At 41.2% G+C, this 20,681-nt stretch overlaps 1 protein-coding gene across 7 annotated transcripts in view; it reads left to right on the top strand.

The window, feature by feature from the left end:
- Positions 1–20,681, top strand: part of pparab (peroxisome proliferator-activated receptor alpha b) — an 85,080-nt gene that overhangs the window by 42,432 nt on the left and 21,967 nt on the right. The window contains exon 1 of one of the 7 annotated variants that reach the window (XM_040026215.1): positions 9,813–10,298. The exons of 2 other annotated variants lie outside the window; for them this stretch is intronic. The gene's annotated coding sequence lies outside the window, so the exon portion shown is untranslated. 4 more of the 7 variants (XM_040026212.1, XM_040026218.1, XM_040026219.1 and 1 more) reach the window with 4 other exon arrangements.

The following is a 20,681-nucleotide window of genomic DNA, read 5'->3' as shown; positions in this document are numbered from 1 at the left end:
TCAAACTTTTGAAGCTCCTTTGGTTTTCAAAGTATCTTCCTGAGGTAAACTTTACATACAGTTTACATACAGTGCTGGTCTCTTATGGGAAAAGGCAGAACTTAAACGGCACTATGCAAAATCGTGGAACGCCATTGGTCTGTTCTGACCTCTTTATCTTTCGAGAAATATTGGAAACACAAGTGGCATCCTGGGATCAGCCGGGGACCTCGGTGTGTTCTAAAACTCCAGAGCACAAGATATGGAAAGAAGAACCTTGGCACTACAGGGGGCTGAAGCATATGGTAGTAGATGGTGTTCTCTTTCTGGCCAGCAGCACATATAAATACACACACACACACACAGATGGATAACAAGGTGAGTGCCAGCCGCTATCCCAACGTGGACATCAGACATACCTCACTGTCTGAGACTGCAGCCCGGTATCTCATATCAAGGTCAGGCTTGAAGTTGTCACTCACAGCAAGAGTTCTTGCACACCCTTGGATTTTTTTAGCCAGTTGTCACATAACAAGTGACAGCTTTGCGCAAGAAGCAACTATTTCTCATTTTTGACATAATCCAGTCCCTACAGGCACTAAAACTCCAGCATGTTGCACTGCCACCTGTATATCATTTCCTATATCAGAGTTTCACACATATCAGACGTTAGCAGCCATGCTGAGCTTCTTGTGCAGCCACCAGATGTCTCTGACACAAAGAGGGGAATGGCTTGACAGCACATCACTGGAGTAACACTGCTCAGAGCTGTAACATTGTAGCGTGGGAAGAAGTCTACCACAGCACTGCATTCTGTGTGTCTAGACCAGTGTTGGGTGTATTTGTATGTGGGCTGCACCCACTGGGTAGCTGTACCCCTGCCAGCCAACAGGCTGAATTGATTTGATCCTCGGCCATGGTGATGGAGCAAAAGGGAGCTGAATACTAAGCCTGCTGAGACAATGACTCTGTGTGCATCCTGTCTCTTGGGTTGCATCTCTAAAGGCCATGCACCATCCTTCATCTCCTCCTGCTTTGCCACTTCACCCAAAACACTACAAAAAGCTCTGACATCCGCTTTGGGATACCCCCCACCCATGCCAATGCAATAAGGAACTAATGAAATGCTTGCAAGGCTCAGGCTGACACATATGAGTCAGAATTCAATAATATACTGTTGCTTTTTCCAAAGTTGCCAGGAATTTGAAAAGAAGAATACTTGCAGCAGCGCTTTTATAAGAGCTTGCATGATGTCATTCCTGTATAAATGGAATGGTGTTATTGATTGAGTGTAAGTGGATAGGATTGAAAGCTCTGTGTGGGCAGGTCCTGCAAATAAACCACTGAGCAGTTCACATTTGCTGAAATGAAGCAAAGCTAAGCGTGGTTTCAAAATAGCTTCCGCCACCACATTAAATATGCGATGATAAAATGAGTTTGAAGTATAGAACCAAGGAAATGAAATTATTTTGTTTGCGTATTTATATTTTCTGCACACAGAGTCATTTCTAATCAATCACATTTAACACTGATCCCTCCAGTCACCAGACCTCTCTCACTCTTTAAAGACATGGCAAAGGCGCCACCTAGTGGACGCTCTGGACTTATCTTTGTGCCATATTTGCTGAATATTTTATTTCTATATGAACCATTTTGGCCACATTGAATTATTTGACCGTTTGCAAATTCATATTCTTTCCATATATTGATGAGTGAATCGAGTAATTATTGCAGTATTGCAGTAACACCAGTTAGGCCTCCAATAAGTTGACCACAAAGGGGTGATTGTGACCGGATGACTGGATGCAGGCAGCCTGGGAAAGCGGCTGTTGAGTTCTCGTGAGGGGGCAGACAACAGTGATGCACCTACATCATAAATACAAGAAATGAATGCTGTGGGCATCAGTGTTCTGTCAGTGTGAATGTTTGTGCTAAGGAAAACAAAGACAGACATTGTTGTTGCTGATAGTGGAGATTACATTATGGGCAGTTTAGCCTGATGTGATCTTTGGCACCATAGTACAAAACTGGTTGATTAAAATAAAATCTGTTTTCTACAAAGTATTTGTGAAAATCTACAGTTTTTCTAGAAGATGCTTAAAAAAACATATCATGTCATTGCAAGTTCTTCAGCTGCTGTTTCTTACCAGCAGGTGGCAGTAGAGGTCGTGTAAAACTCCCATAAGGACTCGAAAAAACATCCCCAGCCTGCTGTCGAAAGTCCCATCCAGGGCCTAAAACTTAACTTGTGTAACTGTTGATATCGAGGCCGACAATTCTAGCATCAACTAGCACGCTTTGTTTCAGTCGTTTTACCTCCAACATTGGGTCACATGTCATAGAATCATACTGTCATACTGTTAACACACCAACACAATGTAGATGTAATTACGGACTCATTTTTGATCATGTTCTTCCTGATTTCCAGTTGGGGAAGAAAACACAGTATTAAGCAGACAAATCCATGATGTTCACTGTGGAGCGCTGTAAAGAGCTGTAATTCTAAGGATGGGTTCTCTTTCGTAACCACAAAGTACTTCATCACACAGTTGCTTGTTCAGAGTTTGTTTTATTACAGCTAGGTTCACTTCATGGACAGACATGTTGTAAGCAGCTGTCATTAAATTATCTAGATGTGGAAAGTCTCCCCTTAATTAGGAAACCAGCTGTGATCCAGACAGAGAGTCTTGACCGGAGCCCATTACTGTGGACTCTGTCTGCTCTACTGAGCTGTGTTGCAACGAGCCGTATCTTCTCAGTCTAATGTTTCTCAATGTCCTCCTCACACAGTGAAGTCGCCAGCAGTTGTGGAGAAGCCTGGTAAACTGGAGCTGGTATCAATGTGGATGTCCATAGGAGCAAAAAGTCATTCCCATGTAATAACTTGACTTTTTTTTTTTTTTTTAAGTTTCTTAAAAGCTTCTCGTGATAAAGATTAAAATATACTTACCATATTTGGCTTTTCTGAAGCCTTAACTGTTCCCAGAAGTGAGTAACCTGGGAATAACTGGACTAACAATGGACAGTGCTCTTAATAATTTGGGCTGTTAGGTAAGGTAAACCAAGCCTGAGTCACTAAAACGGCACCACAATTATACTGATACACAGGAGACTGAGAGTGGAGGGTATGATTTAGCTGTGGGTGCTAAAAAAAAGAAAAAAGAAATATCAAGGGTCGTGGAAGACGGCAATGGGGTGACAAGAATAAGACACAGACACACACATAGGTAAAACAAACGTTATAGTGTTTACAGGTGTAGCAGTTCATGGGATAGGTTAGGTCAAGGCTGACACACCCACTAAAACTATGTCATAAATTAAATCGCTGTGTTAAACAAAAGATCCAACAAGATTTTGGTCAGTTATCAACAAATGACTGATAAAAATGTTGAACATGCTCCAAACAAACAGATAATGTAGTGAGTGAGCCTTCAGGTTATGTTGTTTTTTAGGCATTTATTATTGAGACCAAGCATGAACATATACAGTAGCTGTTGCTACAAATTAAGAACCAGTATAATACCATATTACACAACAGAAGCCATGAGCTGTTTTTTTAATGGATATATTTGTTTGTTTTGTTTTCTGAACACTGAGTAGTTTTGTATTTGATAATTGCAATATTCTTTGGTATCTTCATGCAACTTCACTGGTTATAAAGAATTTAACAGGTTTACTGAAAACCTAGATGAAAACAGATTATGCACAAGCTTATTCACACATATACACAAACATGCAAATGTGGCCTTGTTAGAGATCTGGTGTTTCAAACATAGGGCTCAGGGGTCAGAATCAGCCTGGTGAAGACCTTTTTGGTCATTTTTTTTTTTCTAATATTAACGTATCTTAGTGATTGAATGTGTAGTTAAACTCCTTTAAGCTGACAGACAGGAGACAGAAATGAGCACACTTAAGCTCAAAGTGGGCTCCTCGATGTAAAATACATTAACAACCCTGTTATAGATTAGGACTGTAGAATAAATGCCTGATTACCATCAGCTAGCAACTTACAGTCTTAAAAATGAACAGGGTTAGATTATTTTGTTGAATAATATGAACACCAGCCATCACTGAACTTATGCTGTACATGCTGAGTGTGCATGGAGGTTGTGAAAGTCCACTGTAGTCCCAAGACACATGCAGAGCAGCCAGCGCCTGGTTCCAGACCTCGAGTCCAGGGAGTGACGCCCACGTTGCAAAGACGTGTAATGGCGAGCTGGGACAGGGAATGGGGGTGAAGAAACAGTAGAGCAGAGAGATGCAACTGACAGCCAGGGTCACACACTCAGCATCTGGCATGAGCTGGGAAAACAGAGCAGCTACAGTAATGGGCAGTTTATTGCAACAGTTTAGCTGGAAATCCTGATAACTTGGCCTAAGGTCAGTGTGAAAGACTAGGATTTCTCCAGCTGCTTTTCTCGTCCTAAAATGTGCACAATTAGCACAACCTTGAAAAGCTAAATATCCCACAAAAAAGATACAATGCTGCCAAGCCATCTGGAAATGCAAAGATATTGTCCTTTTGCTCACAAATAGGGGGATCATGTAAGATTTTTCCACTCCTGTCATTTTCATGCGGGACTGGGAAACATTTAGTTTCTCCAAGCTGAAAGTTTCCCTGTGCTCAACTATGAGTTTAAGGTAAGAGCATACAAGCGTGAGTTTCTTACTTGACTATTTTTATCATGATCCAGAATGCAATTTTAATAACTGTGATGAGGAAAGTTGAAGTCCAAGCACATATACACTGCTCAAAAAAACTTAAGGAAAACAGATCTGGACCAGGGCATCATTGAGGTCTTGGACATTCTGAGGTGCAACCTGGTGGTGTCAGATGGAGCCAAACACAATGTCCCAGATGTGTTCTGTTGGATTTAGGTAAGGCGAGCGTGGAGATCAGTCAATAGTATCAATTCCTACATCCTCCATTAACTGACATGCACACAAACGCTACCAAAAACAACGCTTCTTTGGTGGCAGTAATAATCACTAATGTCAGTACCATGTAAATTCAAACCATCTTCTTCAGCTAGGCTAACAGCTAGTCCTAGCTAGGCTAAATTTAGCTTTACTTAAAGTACATAAACACAACTGGAACAAAATTCTTTACTATTTATATCTGTCTGTAATTGGAAATAATTTAATTATTATCATATTAACTATTATTATGAACTAATGTATTGTTATACAGCCTACATAGAGTTGTTGTTTGGTACTTTTGCAGACAATTAGTTATTCATCAAAAATGTTAGGTAAAGTTACAGATTTTACAGTTCTGGTCCGTATTTCTTAGAGCCCCTCACATAACTCACATGACAGAAACCAGGAAACACCTCGTTATTCTTCGTCAATAAAGACACACACAAAGACAATTCGATTAAATTACCAGTTTCCACTGAGTGAGCCCAGATGCAGGAGAGAAAAGTGGAAGACAACAACATGTTGCATACACTAAAAGTAAGTTTGACTGAAAAATATGATTCAGAAGAACTTTAAGTCAGCAGGAGCGAGAATAACCAGGACTGACTGTACTTTCGGTTTTCAGCTTCACTCAGAAACTCGATGGCTTCAAGATCAGACGAGGATCTTCACTGTCCGGTGTGTCAGAGCATCTTCACAGATCCTGTTCTTCTGTCACGTAGCCACAGATTCTGTAGAGGCTGTCTGAAGAGCTGGTGGAGAGCAGACCCAACAAACAAGTGTCCAATTTGTATGAGAAGATCTTCAAGGGAAGATCCAGCTCGTAATCTGGCTTTAAAGAACCTGTGTGAGTTGTTCTTACAGAGAAGCTGAAGAGTGGGCTGATGAAGGAGAAGATGGAAGCTCTGAGCAGGGAGATAGTTGCTCTTTCAAACATAGTCACAGCCACAGAGGAGGAGCTGAGAGCTGAAGACGTCTCATTCCTGCACAACTACAATGGAAAGAGTCAAGTGCTGCCGCCTGATGGATCCACATCTTCCCTCAGGAGCTCTGATGGACCAGGCCAAACACCTGGGCAGCCTGGCCTTCAACATTTTGAACAACATGAAGGACATAGTCTCCTACACCCCTGTGATCCTGGACCCAAACGCTGCACATCCAAAACTCATCCTTTCTGAAGATCTGACGAGCTTCACTTATGGAGAGAGGCAGCAGCAGATTCCTGATAATCCAGAGAGGTTTAACTGTGCCCTCTGTGTCCTGGGCTCTCAGGGCTTTAACTCGGGAACTCACAGCTGGGATGTTGAGTTTAAAGATCATACACACTGGATAATGGATGTGCAGGCAGAGTCCTGTCAGATGAAAGGACACAAGACATCTGGATTTTTCCATATGACATATGAATGCTTTGAGTGGGCACCACCAGCTCTACTCTACCAATACAGATGACTCTGAATAGAGTCAGAGTGACTCTAGACTGGGATGGAGGGAAGCTGTCGTTCTCTGATCTCAGTGCTGACACACACATACACACCTTCACTGAGACGATGTTTCCTTTCTTTTACTGTGGGGGCGACCTCTCAGTGAACATATTACTGATGAAGGTGTGTGTGGCAAAACAAGGTGGAGTCACAAAATAGTTTTACCACATTTGAAATAATCCTATTTGATCCTGACGAAACATCAGTGTCTGAAAGGCTGATATTACAGGCAGCATAACTTTTTCCATTGCTTCTCCAGACCCTTTCACGTTTGTCACCTGGGCTGAGCATGAACCTGCTCTCAGCTAGTGGTGGACCTCCCAATTCTGGTATTCTATGGCAAATGCCAATCAGGCTCCACAGTGCAGGGCAGTGAGGACAGGGCCCACTAGAGGACGTCGGGCCCTTGGGCCACTCTCATTAAGTCAGTTTTTGATTTTTTGGTCAGAGACATTCAGGCACACAAAATTTTAGTGGCCTCCACCTGTAAAACCATTCCTGATTTGTGTATTGTTTCATTGTTCACCCTGTAGGGCATCTATTGTTAACTTCATGAACACCAAAGGAGCTGAAACTGATCAACAACCCCCTCAACTGACCAGATCAACACCCCATCGGTTCAACTAACTTCTTTCTTTTTTTCTTTTTTTTTGAGAACTGTCAAATAAATAAACTTTTTTTTTTCTCGCTCTCTCTCTCTTTCTTGTCGTCAGGATTTTTTTCAGGTTTTTTTCTGGTCTGTAATACTAATTTTCTACCGCACGAGGATAAAGTTCATCCATACCTTTTTAAAAAATTGAGCCTCTTCACTGTCATGTAAGGTGACCACATGTCCTTCTTTATGTGGGACTGCACAGCATTTGTAATCATTCCCCCACTTTCCCACATCTTGACACAATATCCCTATATTCTGAGTACTGTGCACTCACAGTAAACAAGCTGTCCTAACTTGACCATCTTAGGTACGTAGTAGTTTGTCATTCTATGGCAATGAGTTTGCATACATTTGTTTAGTACTGGCAACATATTAGATATTAAGGTGAAGGAGAGTAAGGTACTGTTCATTTTATTATTTGTAAGTAAAAGACATGACACCCCCACTACTGTAGGTATTTGTTTGTCAGTTTGAGAATCAGATTAAAATCGACTCAGATGAAGTTTATTGTGATTAAGTGCTTACATTGGGCAAATCTAGGTCACATAGCTCTGAGCAGCCTTGGCTGAATGCTCATATTTTACCATTTACTGAATTTCAACCAACATGAAACTGATATTTTTTAGGATAAATTTAGAAGTCATGTTGCACTTTTGTTTCATGGTTGTGTTTGGGCTTTTCTCTATGATCTTGCATCTGTGTTTTTTATGCATCACTACAATTTTCATATTGACCATTATCACTCGCTTTTTATTATCACTCGGAGTGCTTTGCAGCGAGGTGTATGATTCCAGAACTGAATTAAACACTGAACTGAAGGCCAAGATGGAAGGAACCTTGGATGACCACATGGGCGGTGGGTCAGGGGGGTGAGGACAGTACGGGGGGGGGGGGGGGGGGGGGGGGGGGGGGGGTTATTTTGTCATTCCATGTTCATTCAGTTCAACCAAGGACGTAGATTTGGTTTTGGAATTGGTGGGGACGGATGATTCAACCACCGAACTCTGCCCTGTTTCTTATTTTTTTCCTTTTTGTCTTTGCTTCTTGATTAAAAGAAAGGAGAAATATACTTGCCTACATATGCTATTCTACGTGCTTTTTTAAAATTACAATTCATAGTTTTATATGTGAATTATATAATGTTAAATTACTATTAAACAAATGACTGACTAAGTATTTTAGACTTTAGTTTACTTCAGCCATATTCCATATAAAAAGTGAGACATGTCAATTCAGATTCTTTGTCAAATATACGCTAATGAATCAATTTACATCAGCAGCCTAACAATTGTCATGATAATAAATACTAGTTAATTTATAGCACCAAATCATCAGTCAGTCACCTGTGACCTCGCCTCTTCACCTCTGTCCGAGCTACAACATGGCAGAGCTGCCTCTGTCACCTGATAAATAACATTGAGTCATTCCAAATACATGCAGTCACACACGTGCTTCAAATACAGTCATGAACCACCAGGTCATCATCCAATTTCACCTGTGATCTTGTATCACCATTACTCTCTGAGCTTTGTGTTGGTTCTTCTATCACCTGACAAATAGGACATACATGACAATAAGAATAAAATGGGTAGCTGCTTCAGTGTTTCTGTCAATTTGTGCAGATCTTGACTCGTCAGTAATGTTTGTAGGGTGAGTGCATTTTTAAAACAATTTGTGCAAAGTGCACTACAAGGTGGAATATTTGCAAAATCATGACTATTCATGACTATGACCTATGAATATGTCAGTGCCATTAGGATGAAATTTCTGTGTCACCAACATTTAACATTAGACATATAATTCTAACAGCCTCTGTAAACTAATATCCTGGCTGCTCGAGGCTGCCGTTTTCTCCGTTTTCTTTCAATCAAAATTAGAAATGCTACTCTGAGACTGAGAGAACTAATACTGCTGCCTGTCGTGCAGTTAGTTTCCAAAACACGTTATTCGTGGTTACATACAATTTTAGACTGATGTGGGCCAAAGCCTAGCATAGCCTGTAACGTTATTATGACGGACACATTTTATGAGTGAACTTGATTTTAATTGACTTACAGGTTTCTTTGAAAAATACTTTCTTATATCCAGGTTCTTCCTTTTTGCTGCCATCCTCCCCTCCTCCTTGCAGGTCCTCGCAGCGCAGGCTTGCCGCTGCTAAAACTAAACATAGCTCCCTGAAAGGCACAGCCGATCACATTGGCCATATTTGTCACATGACGTAGTACTCCAGTGGAGAACGTAATTTCTGCACCGCTGGGTGAATGAGACGTTGACAGATCGTTTTTTTTTTCTTACTATCGGGTTTGTTTTTCTTTACTCGAAGAGGTCAAATTATTGGTGGGGACAATTCAATAATCGCTGGATATTGGTGGGGACATGTCCCTTCCGTCCATGCCAAATCTACGCCCTTGAGTTCAACACAACTGTATTATCATTGTTATCGTTATTATTGTGTGATTTGATTTGATTTATTTGTTTTTACCACTGTTTATCTGTAACTTCCTCCCTTTGCAACGTGTCGCTGTTTGCAGTTGCTACAATTTTTCTTGACAGAACTTTCCAGAAATGTAATTATTATTTAATATTATTTTTAAAAAAAATAAAATAAAATGAAAAAAACTCAAAGACTAACAGTATATATTCAATAATCCCCATTTAAAATAGCCAGGTTAACTTTAAAAATGTATATATTTTTATATTTATTTATTATTTATTCTTATTAATTAATTAATTTGTGTGTGTACTTTTTTATTATCCTTTGCTGCTTAGGTTTTTTGATAACATTCGCCAACAACGCATTTTTGTGCACTTGAATACAATAAAGGAATAAAGGAATCCAGTGAAGGAGAAGAAGTTTCTCTGTGAGCTGCAGTGCGCAGGGTCACTTTTAGAAGGAGAGGCTTTTCCGGTCGGTCTCGCTCTCCCTCTGTCCAGGCTCAGGGGGCGTCCTTCTCAGGGGAAACTGTTGCGCTGTTTCCATTCGCTGAAACCATAGGTGTGTCGGGGTGTGCGCTTTCTCTCTGCCAGCTGTCAGTCATGAGGTCACTTCCTGCGGGCGTGAGCACCATGGCTCTGCTTTGTATGGACGTGCTGGGGGATTTTTGACAGCGGCAGGACTGCGAGGGGAGCCAGCGAGGACGCGGTCGGTGTCTGGGGGACGTTTTCGCTCCTTCATTGCTCCTTTTCTCGCTGTTGCATTGAACGCTTCCCAGCCCACCGAGATATTTCCGAAGATATGGCGCCGACGTTTTGCGCTATCTGCTGTAAGGTATATACATATATATGTATGTCTTCATGTGGCCTTTTATTTATAAGTCCTCTTTGCAGCAGCTGACATTGACTGTGAGGGAATGCTGTGTAGCGCAAACTGCAGACTAGTGCGTGTCTCCCACTTTGACACTCTGCCCAATTGTTATATGCACATTATTAGTTTGCAGTCACAAGGAGGTGGGGGGGTTACTAATTTCCTCCAGGATTATTGTTATTGTATGGAGGAGAGGAGGGGGAGGTAAGCTGTGTTTTTTTTAGCCTGCACGCCTGCGCAGGGAGAACAGCTCTTGCTCATCAATAGGCATCATCTCCCTGTGATGTAAGCTATTCATTTAGTTCAACACAACGGCCTGTTTATTGTCCTGTTTGCACGGCCCATTTCTAAGATAGCGGTTGAAGAAGCAGAGATTGCTCCGGCTGTCAGAGCAGTCCTTTATAAAGGCCTCTGGTCAGGTCTGGTCATCACTGCATCACAGATGCAGTGATGACCAGATGACCATCTGTGATGCAGTGATGGGAAGAGTAATGCCAAAGGGTTAATGCTGTGTTCTATACTCGGCACAATGAAAGGTAAGCACCTGCATATAATGTAAATATTGTTTTCATAGAGTCAATCAAGAGGTTTTGTTTCAGAGGTGGGATCACTGCTTGTGCAGTCAGGATCGTGTTCCTTTTTATTACATACACAAAATAACTGTGATTAACTGTGATTGTCAGGTGTGACAAGGATCATGGTTGGATGAGTAACAGTGATCTTACGGAGGCCTCACTTGCAGACTTGATGTGCAGCCAAGAAATATTAGGGTTTTTTTTTATTGCCCACTAGCGGCGTTTAGTACTTTTATAGCACAACGGTGGAGGGAATAAATGAGTGAAGCAGTGGTTAGTGTGTGGCTGCAGGTGCTGTGTAACTCCTAAAGTAACACTGAGTTAGAGTTTTTCTGCCTTTCTCCTTCTCATTTATGTGTCTGAACATGGACAATGTATTAAAAATCAGAAGTTAGTCGCTGTTCTGCAAATTATTTGTTAGATTATCTGTTTTGTAGTGAAGGAAATGGACCAACTGGCACTTTTCATTTCTGAAAAACACTATTTTATGTTGATTGAAATCCCAGCAGTTGTTAGATTGAAAAACAGACAGGCATCCATCCACTCGTGGTTGAGTGGCATGTGTCAGTTCTACACATGAGCCACTTTTGACCAGCGGATACCGCCGCTGCCCGCCCATGATAAAATCGCCCTGTTAGCATGTGATTTATTGTTAGTGGCATAAATTCTGTAGCGTAAAAAAACTCATAAATTTCATATCACTGTTGTTAACATGGCTACGGTTAGTCAAGCCATCACAGTCCAATAGAAATACCAACAGATACACAGTTTAGGAGGAAGGGATGCTCACTGTAGAATCAGCATATATTACTGCCATCCCACTTTTACTCCTGCTGTGGCATACCAGGTTTAGGACACTTTTAAAGCACCCCCATTCCTGTGGTGCGCTAAGGATAAATGTCCTTGTCTGAGATTAATAATAATGTATGTTTTTGTTGTGTAGTGACTAATTACAGTTTTCTCTTTTGTAACCGTGGCAACAGTCCACTCTTCAATGCATTTTGGGGCCGCCTGAGACACCGCACTGAATCGTGACTGATGTGCGATGCTTTAAGATTTGTTTATGATAGAAATACACATGGTTTAAAGAGAGAATCCAACCTCAGAATCTTTTGTAAGGGCTGGGGAAAAAAAATCACATCTGAAATTTTGGATCTTTGCTGAGGATGAACCGAAGACAGATCCTCTGTTCTGAAATCCACTTGTAACTGCACTGTGAGACGTGAAGTTCTTTGAACACCAGACTTGTAGCTGTGTGCTAAATCTATGCATTGATGTGCCATTTACCTCAGGGACAAAGGTCGTATCATTCTGGTGTGTATCGTTAAAATTCCATTTGTATCTCAGGCACTGCCTATGGGCGGGAGCTAATTGATTGACTAAAAGTGTTTCAAAAGATCATATCAAATACTGCTAGCCAAACCTTGATCAAATAATAAAAGCAAATCCCTTTGCTAAAAGTACAAAATATAAGTGAGTGAGTACCGTGTATCAGGGATGTATTATGTGTTTTTCCCCTTTAATTTTGTGTCCACTTGACAAACACTAACATGTAATTTTTTGTGGCTTTGATCTGGTATGGTGCTAGTGATTTATTTTCACTGCTGTAACAATAATGGACCAAATATAGAAGGCATAACCTCAGTTTTTATGGTGATAAAAAAGACATTAAACAGCATAAAAGTTTATGAAGTCTCCTGCTCAGACTTCTTTATGTCAGTCTTGGAGAACTTGTGCGTCAGTTGTTTTTTCCATCGTTACTTTTTGTCTGGCTGAGCTGTTGCACCCTGTTTGTCTCAGGCAACCTGAGACCTGCAATCTGCTTCTGCCTGGCTGCATTCACAGCTTGAAGAGACAGAGAAAACAACAGAGGGAGATGCAACGTTTTCTCCTCAAACAGGACTTTCAGGTTCAGAAGTTTATCATTTGTATCTCTTTGTGGACATAAAAGAGACATGTCGAAACGCCACATAGCTCCTTTGGCCTGTTTTTCAAGTTCCTGCACCATCAAAAATAAATACAAAAGTAAATATAGTGTGCATTTATGAAGTGCAGGGAAACACTGCACTTTGGCTGGTTCTAATCACTTATATGGTCTGTTTGTTTGGCATCTTTCGTCCTCTCGTAGTCAGGGTTGACCTTCCTCTGAGCCAGGTCTGTTCCCCTTGAGCCTTCTTTATTGTAAAGCCTTTCTGGGTTGAATAGGATTGGGGCCCTCCTGCCAGATTTACAGTAAGGAGCTCTGGACAGGAGATCGTCTTTGCTAATAGTCAAGGAAAGATGCCGTATGTAAGCTGAATTTGTAAGTTGACAGGACAAGAGGATTTGACTGATTCCCTGAACAATATCTTTGTTTGTTTCCAGTCTTCCTATGTTAGTGTCACATTTGCACACGTCTGTATTCTTATAGACAGACAGATTGCTGAAAGGTGTTCTCTTTCTTGCCAACTATCTTGTCTCATTTTGACAAGTTCCACTCCCACTGCAACTGCCTCAGTAGGAGGCACAAGATATGCAGAAATCCTTATCAATCATCTGTCACTGACCATATCTACTCTCCCATTGGAATTGTGTTGCTAACAACAAAATGTTCTTTTACTTTTTTTGGTTGAACTATTTTTGCTTGTTTTGGTATGACAGAGGTGTTTGACACATTTATGGGACCTCGCAGAGCTTTTTAACATGACAGATGACCAAAGGTAAATGCAGTGCAGAGTGGTTTTGGATGAAGGTTGCTGCTTGCTACTACTGCTACCAAAGAAACAACTTATCCACAAATATGTCAGCTGTGTAGCAGATCAAAAATTAACTGTTTGTCCTCGCGCTGCACACATCTTCTTTAGGATTTGCTAATAACAGCTCCTGCTTAAGGGTTGCCCATAAGAAAAGCTGAAAGAGCTTTATGTTTTTTGTTGGACTACAGTAGCAAATCAGTGTTGATCTGTCACTAGGACTGTGTTCTGCATGCCTCCCCACAAAACACGTAGGCTGGTTTGGCAGCCAGAAAGGGGAACTCAGGACTCCAGTGTCAAGCTGGAAAATGAAATGAGATACACAGCTGCCTGAGAAATACTCCCAGCTTCACCTTAGATTTGACGTGTACTCAAGTACTCATCACTGTATTGTTTTTTTAAGCAACCACTTTGCTACCTTTATGTACTCCAATAGACATTTTTTTTGCCTGTGGAATTTTACAACTGTAGTAGCAGTATGTGGGTCTCAGGTTTATGTCATCCACATGCTTAAGAGTTTCCATGCACAAAGATACCACTTCCACTTAGCTACAGGTGGTGTTATAGGTGCAGCAATGCACCAGCAAAGAAAGATGGCTGCCTGCTCATAAATTTGACCTAAATAATGCAGGAATTCAGCTTTGCAAGAACCTTGAAGGACGTGCATTCACTGGGTTTGTTAAGACTTGGTGGAAAAACTGTAATAATCAATTTTTCTTTGTTTACCAGAAAACTCTTTGATTAAAGTCGACTAAAGCTGTTATGTTGACAAATGGTACCATTCAATCTCTAGACAAACTGCAACTAACTCTAAGAGGCTTTGAATATCAAATGTTCCACTGTACTGCTAATGGATGTAACCTATTGATCTGCCACCCTACAGATCAGCTCCTCTTTTATAAGTCAGGCAACGGATTATTCATTCAGGGATTCCTACTGATTCATGAAACATGTCATTGTCAGCCTAGAAGGAACCAGTCACACCACCAAAGAAACGTTTAGTGATAGTACAAAGGTGAATAATTTTTATATCTATTAGCAGGTGAGAGCTGATCCAAAGCAGGCCACCAAAATATCATCAGCTGGATTCTGTCATTGTAGTAGGTTGGGGTCAGGGATTCTGGTTTATACTTTAATTTGTCATCCATCTCTACAATGAAAAACAAGCCTTTGGGTTGAACTTTAGTGACATACAGTTTAAAATTAGCATCAAAAAATTCTTGACCCCACCCCCCTTAAAAAAAAAACAAAACAGATTTATTGGATTGAGTTAAGCTTCATGTTTTTCTCCTGATTTCCCTCGATTACGCTGTTGGGGCGATCAGGGGAAAGCTATGACAGTAGACTATGCAGTCACTGTCATATACAAAAGTTTTACTGTTATTAGCTGGAGGTTTTTCAGACTCCTACATTCAAAGCAGAGCTCAGTCACTGTTATATTTTATGTGCAGTCTGTCAAATAATCTTAAGCACAGGTTTAAAGTTTAAAAATGTTTAAATGCAGGTTTTTTGTCTGTAGAAATACTTTGTGTGACAGTGTTGCTGAAGTGCACACACATAGACACGTGCACTAATGGGAACCCTAAAACCACAGAACGCTCGGTGACGGGGGAGGGCCGTGCTTGCTGATGGTCTGTTATTAGTGGAGATCCCACTTTTGGTCATTTTTATTGCTGTTTAATTGGAAAAAAAATCGCAGCCAAAAAGTTATGCAGAATTGACATTTTTACCTTAAAATATTATGAGCCACTGTGAAAATGTTGACACTTTTGCTTGTCATGGGCATTAATAGATTGATCAGCTGTGATAGCATTGTACATCCCGGCCATCCAGCATAGTCACCGATCCACAATTACTTTCTGACACCTGGAAAGGATCCTGGAAGGCAGCAAATCAGCAACAACAGTGTAGATCACAAACTCAAAAGAGTAAATCTTACAGGGAATACACATGACGCAGTAAGGAGCTGTGTGATATTCTCAGCCTAGTTTAATAAATACAAGTCTTCCCTGGTGTCTCTTCACCCCCCAGCTTAGCATTTGTCAAGTGATAAACGCCGCTGGAAAAGATTGCATTGTACTGTGGGGAAGATTTGTAATACTGGCCTGTCTGATCCTTGTGACTGATTTGGAAATAGGTACAAAGTGGCAGCCAGCAGTCAGACTTTGGCAAAGAAAGGAAATGTTGCTCAAGGACAACCACGGCGTTGTTTGTTATTGATCATCTTAACAGCTGGAAACAGCAGTAGCTGTCTTTTAACCACTGATCCAGCTGTTAATGCATTTAACTCACTGGAATACTGGAGTCATAGCTGTGCCTATACTGCAGGTCAGGGCTGTAGCACAGCTGTGGCATTGCTCAATATAACCTCACTGTTACTGTCATTTAAGAATAATAAAGCATGACAATAAATACTTTATGTCATACTTTGGGAAATTCTTCAAATTTGATAATAGTATTTAGATGTATTCCTCTGAGCCAAAGATGTCCCATGAGATCAGTTTATTGCAAATCACATGCTTGCAAAGTTGACTTCCTGATAAATTCATAATGCTTCAAGATTTGATCTTATTGATTTGGCATTTGTAGTTTTAACTAGGGATGGGTATCGTTTAGGTTTTATCCGATACCAGTACCAAACCGGTACTTTTGAAACGGTGCCAGTGCTTAAACGGTGCTCGAACCGGTGCTTAAAGAATGGAGAACACAAAATTGGTCCAAAAACCTCTCATGTTCAGCTGTTTTTTTTTGTAAAAAGATAACAATGTTAGCCTTTTCTGCAGCTATAGGGGATTTATGGTATCACTCTTGGCTGGAAGCGGTGCTTAATCAGTGGAAAAAAAACAAACTTTGTCCAAAAACCTCTCATGTTTAACTGTTTTCCACTTTTTCTTTAGTCATTTTAGGCTTTTTGGCCAGGGAGAAGGGAGTATCTGCCATCAAACAAGAAGACAGCCGCATGTAACTATGACGGTGTTTGCTAATTCACCTTACATGTAATTATTATTATTACATGTAGTTATTAATGTAATAACGTGGTTAGCCTACTCAACGTAAATTACACACGAACAACATTAAGCTACTCACGCAGAGAAGAACGGCTGCTGCTGCCATCATCATCATCCGTCATCATTTCTGCTACACTGGCAGGGCTAGGGGCCAGGACTCTACTCTTTGGGTTTTTGGGGGATGTTGCTAACTCCAGGTCCGATAACAGGCAACCCACCCGCAGTAGATGTGCTCGATGTGAGGTCTCGCAGCAAGCTATCAAATACGGTGCATTTCTCATCTTTTTAAAAAAACGCTATACGTCGCCAGGTGTTTCATTAGATTCGAGGAGTTACCTCCTTTGCACAGTATCACCTTAAAGCACCTGTTGCAGGCTGCTGAGTTTGCATCTTTTGCTGTGAAGTACAGCCAGACTTTGACCACTTTGCCTTGGGCATTGTTAATCTGTAGCTCTGCTCTAAAAGAACGTACATACCTGGGCCTGCCTACTACACTTGCAAAGGTAAAATGATTGGCTAGAATCCAAAGTGTATGACATTTCAGGGGAAAAAAAGCACCGAAATAAAGCACCGAAATGTGTGCTGCTTTTCGGTCTGATTACTACCATTTATGTCAGAACCGGTGCGATACCAGTACCCATCCCTAGTTTTAACAGGTTACACAATAAAATGTATCAAAATGTAAACATAGCAAACACTTAAGCCTTATCAGAAGCAAAACACACAAAGGTACTGGTAGTAAAAGCTACCTTTGGCCAAAACTCCCATTATTCACATATCATAAAGTTTAGAGGACAGCTCCATTGTATATGTACCTGTCTCTTTAGAAGGAAAAAACATGGTTAGTAGTTGATTGCCCCGCAAATCTAAAATTTCATTCTTTTCCATGTTCTTGTTTGAACGCTACCAAACACATGCACGCAGGCACGTTTACTGCCACGTAGTGGTGCACTATTAACAGCCAGGGTATAGGGTCAGGTCAACATAGACCTTTGAGGTAACCTGATACAATGCCACACCGCAGCTTTGTGCCCATAGAGTCTCTTCAGATCGTAAGGGCTTGTCTCATGTTAGCGTGCAGTGGCATTTGATTATTATTCTGACACTAAACATGTTGTCACCGCAGAGGTCGGAGTCCAGAAGAGTTTGTGTAACTTGATGTTTTATTTCTCAACTCTGTGCAGCCGTGAGCTCGCAAGCTGACAGCCAAGGCAACATCTTGAGTAACCCTCCCGTCCTGTCTATTTACAAAAGAGTGAGAAACATCTCAGTGGATTTGTTATCTGCCCATAAACATGTCTGACAAACAGGTAAAGTAATGGACTATTTTACCCACCTTCTGCAGTTGACTCAATTTTCAAGTGAACTTCTGCTTTCATTCAAACATTCAAATAGGCGCTTTGAATAAGAAGCTAATGTGTCCCGTGATTCTGCTGACTGGTTTTTCTGTTATATAAAAATCAATGGACACAATGGACAGGTTGGAGAAATGTGCCCCAGAACAGGTAAAATTTGTGCAATGCACTTGGTCACTATCAAAATTATTAAACTTTATATAATTAGATCAGACACTGGTATTGATCTTCAGGACTAAAAATAGCAGACAAAATTTGCTTTAGCTGAGTATTTAACTGTCAGTTACCTAATAATAGGACAGCTTTGTTAGCTGTCATGTGGCTCATCTGTCACAGGGAACAGCTAAAGTCCAATGTCAATCACTTCCACGACCTGTACTTTGGTCAATCACCATAACGATAAGAGGGTGCCGGCCTGCATATCAGCTCCAAGCGATAAGGGTTCACTCGAGTGTTTACACTGCAGGCATGGTTGAGACTAAGATCATGGTGAACTCTTTAAACAAAGGGGCAGGGGTACGGGGCAGCCCCATCAGCCCATTTTCTTCCTCTATGACCACCATTAGCTCGTAGACTCCTCCTTACAGGCATGACAGCTTTCAGGCCGTGAGATAGATGGGTTAAGCATTAAACCTGTGGACTACTCTTTAACACACACACACATACATACATGCATGTACACTGAAATGCACACACTCTGATCATACAAACTGTTAGAGCTGGATGTTAAACTGCTGTCTGGAAATCTGCATGGAAGACTTCAAGTTTTGCTGATGAGGAAGGTAGGGGCTCTGTCATGTTTTATTTGTTGTTTTTCTGTTTTCATATACTTCTACTTTCATATCCATATTTTATATATAACAGCTAGTCTGAATTTTTTTTAAACATTTTTGTTCTACCACTGTATGTGAGCAGTTTGGCAGTTTCTTCCATTTCCAATCGCAGGTTTTTGTTGTTCTGGTCTTTCAAAGAACTACATATTTGTCCATACACACCTCTGATGTCTTGGATTATTGCCAGTTTAATTCGTGTTTTCTTGGCATCGTGCTCTAATGTGGGATTTGTAAAGCTTCAAGCTTCATTGAGTGTCTCTCAGCCAGGTAGCTAGTCATGGAGGCTGGATGCTTACATTTACTGTGGCCACGTTACTCGTGCTTGTTCGTGTATATAATGTTTGTGGGATTAGATGACGTGATCCCCCTGAGTGATGGGTGTCACTAATGAGGCTCCAAGGTCACTGGTAGTTTCAGTTTTCCTGCAGATTTCAGAGGGCTGTGCACACCTGCTTCAGCAAGAAAGTGGTCTGCACGCCTCAGTGACGTTCAGAGCGTCAAATACTTTAGCCAAAGCTTATTAGCAGTTTTCATGGCCTGTCTGTCTAACGTGGACCTTTGCTGCCTTGTGGGGGTTGGGTGATACTGCTGAGCAGAAAGCCATCAGACAGTATGGATTATTTATGCTTCGCCCGCACATCCAGCTGTGTGATCACAGTTTGCAAATACACTTACACACAACCCTTGTTTTTCTTTCTTTTGTAGCAAATCACAATGGCTTTGATTGATTTTTATATCAGCTTGACACTTCTGATTTCAAAGCATGTGTTGTGTGTCATAATTGCCATGGCATTGCTATAGCAACCTGGGAGGTTGGCAGCCTTTTTTTTTTTTTTTCTTCTTCTTTTTTTTTCTTTTTCAGCGTAACCCCCTCTTGTCTGCTTTAGGCCCTAATTCCAACCCCAGTGCATGCACACGCACAGACGCGCGCGCACAGACGCGCGCACACACACACACACACACACACACACACACACACACACACACACACACACACACACACACACACACAAAATACTTATGACCTTGTGTGCAGAGTGCCCTCAGTAGGCTTGGCTGAGTGAGCACAAGAGAGAGGTCCTGACCTACGAGACAAAGGTATTCTGTTACCATAGGGACCGTTGTTTTCCTTTTTTCCATGCCTCATATGCTCACTCTGTCTCACACACTGCTGATACAGACCCACAAGTGTAGTTTAACAGACATTCCTCTCCACCCTCCGTGTGTGTGTCTGTTTTTCTCTTAGTCCACCAGAGCTGTGCAGTCTGATGCTAATCAGCGCTCTCTGTGTTTACATTCTTATGCATGTTGGTGGCAACATGAGGTTTAGTGTGGTCCATTACATCTAAGCTACTGGCTGAGAGGTCACGAGTTCAGTAAAGGGCTCCTTTTTTCTATGTTATTTAAATACAAAGCCACACATGCTCTGGGCATGTTGACACAAAACCCTGCCATTTAGTCCACTGCAGACTGATCAATATCTGCACTGTGGAAGAAGCTGCAAGTAGTGACCTTTTTACAAGTGGGATTTTTATCTTGTCACTCAATTACTCGATTACACAAAAGCTTGTCTAGATCTTAGTCGAGCTGTGGTCAAGAGGATTCTTTATTGTTTCCCCTTAAGGAGGAATTACAATAAGACGATGCTGAGTGGAAAAAAAATAGTTTATGAAACAGGATATCCTCGGAAGGAAGACTTGAGGGTCAGGAGTGAGAAGCTGAATGCTAAATAGGTTTACTTTGTGCTAATAGAGCTAACACTGCCTCCATTCAGATAAAAGTAGAAGACCGAGTAGCTTAGTAAAGTTTCCTGCTGAGATGCCAGGCCTCTTTTCATGT

The sequence above is a fragment of the Simochromis diagramma genome, unplaced genomic scaffold (assembly GCF_900408965.1).
Source record: "Simochromis diagramma unplaced genomic scaffold, fSimDia1.1 OVJJ01000293.1, whole genome shotgun sequence".
NCBI lineage: Eukaryota > Metazoa > Chordata > Actinopteri > Cichliformes > Cichlidae > Simochromis > Simochromis diagramma.
This window is presented reverse-complemented; position numbering and strand designations above follow the sequence as displayed.